Consider the following 1,721-nt stretch of genomic DNA (forward strand, 5'->3'; position numbering starts at 1 on the left):
GCGAGGTTTATGTGATTGGGGGGCTAGGTGGGCTGCCTGTGCATCATTCTGGTATATGCATTTATGTATGTATATGTATATATATATATATATATATATATATATATATATATATATATATATATGTTTGTATACATGCACACATACGCTCAAGCTTATGCATGTAGACTAATATACCCATTCCTTCAAAACCCTTACCTTGCAACACACTCCTCACCCTGCAACACATCCAAAACCGACCCAAGACCTAAAAAGACAAAAACAAACACCGCCTCGAGCAGAGCGCAGCAAGCAGGGCGCAGCAAGCAGGGCGCAACAAGCAGGGCGCAACAAGCAGGGCGCAGCAAACAGGGCGCAGCAAGCAGAGCACAGCAAGCAGGGCGCAGCAAGCAAGCAGAGCGCAGCAAGCAGGGCGCAGCAAGCAGAGCGCAGCAAGCAGGGCGCAGCAAGCAGAGCGCAGCAAGCAGGGCGCAGCAAGCAGAGCGCAACAAGCAGAGCGCAGCAAGCATGGCGCAACAAGCAGGGCACAGCAAGCAGGGCGCAGCAAGCAGGGCGCAGCAAGCAAGCAGGGCGCAGCAAGCAGGGCGCAGCAAGCAAGCAGGGCGCAGCAAGCAAGCAGGGCGCAGCAAGCAGGGCGCAGCAAGCAGCAAAAAAGCATGGGCGCAGCAAGGGAGCAAAGCAGGGCGCAGCAAGCAGCGGGGCGCTGGCGCAAGCACGACAAGAAGCAAGCAGGGCGCGCCGCAGCAAGCAAAAGGAAGCAGGGCGCGAAAGCAAAGCAGGGCGCAGCATGCAAGCATGAGCGGAACAAAGCAAGGGGACAGCAAGCAAGCAGGCCGGCACACAGACCTCGCCAACCGGTCCAAAAAGGCTCTAGGCCTAGGGAAGGCTGTCCCATTTTGCCCGGGTGATGCGCTTTGTGTAAAATCCCTCTACTTGGGATCAATGGGATTTCCGGACGGACGGCTAAGAGGATCAAAGTCCCGCTCACATAATTGCAACTTGTTTGGACACTGGACCGATTTCCGACGACATGGCTCCGGGATTTCCAAAAGCTACTGGTCCTGCCAAGGGATTAAAAAAAAAGGGGGGGAGGGGGGAGGGGCTAATGTTTTGATTTATTTCTTTGACTTTTTTTTTCCTATCCGATTTTTTAAAAAAATTCTGTTAGTATTTTTTTCATAATTGATATCTTGTTTATTTTCTTTGGATTATCTGTCTCTCTCATATCTATTGTTGTTTTCTTTTTCTTTTCTCTTTTTTCATTTCTTCTGTTATGCACTCTCTTTCTCTTTCTCTCTCTCTCTCTCTCTCTCTTTCTCTCACTCTCCCTCTCTCTTTCTCTCTTTCTCTCTTTCTCTCTTTCTCCCTCTCTCCCTCTCTCTCTTTCTCTCATGCTCTCTCTCTCTCTTTCTTTTTCTCCCTCTCTTTCTCTATTTCTCCCCCCCTCTCTCTCTACCTCTTTCTCCCTCTCTCTCTCTCTCTCTCTCTCTCTCTGTCCCTCTCCTTTTCTCTTTCTCCTTTTCTCCCTCTATTACTCTGCTGTATCAATATTATGCAACATAACGTTATCATTTACCCTCAACAATCCCGTCACATCGCGACGATAAAAAAAAGTAAACCAAACTCACACAAAACAAACAAACAAACAAACTCAGTGACAAGAGAACCTAGACGTGCGGCATTCAAGGGTGATGCTCGGGATGTGGAGGGGGGGAGGTTTT

The sequence above is a fragment of the Penaeus japonicus genome, unplaced genomic scaffold, assembly GCF_977035675.1.
Source record: "Penaeus japonicus unplaced genomic scaffold, GWHDUDI00000001_assembly GWHDUDI00000004, whole genome shotgun sequence".
Taxonomy (NCBI): Eukaryota; Metazoa; Arthropoda; class Malacostraca; order Decapoda; family Penaeidae; genus Penaeus; species Penaeus japonicus.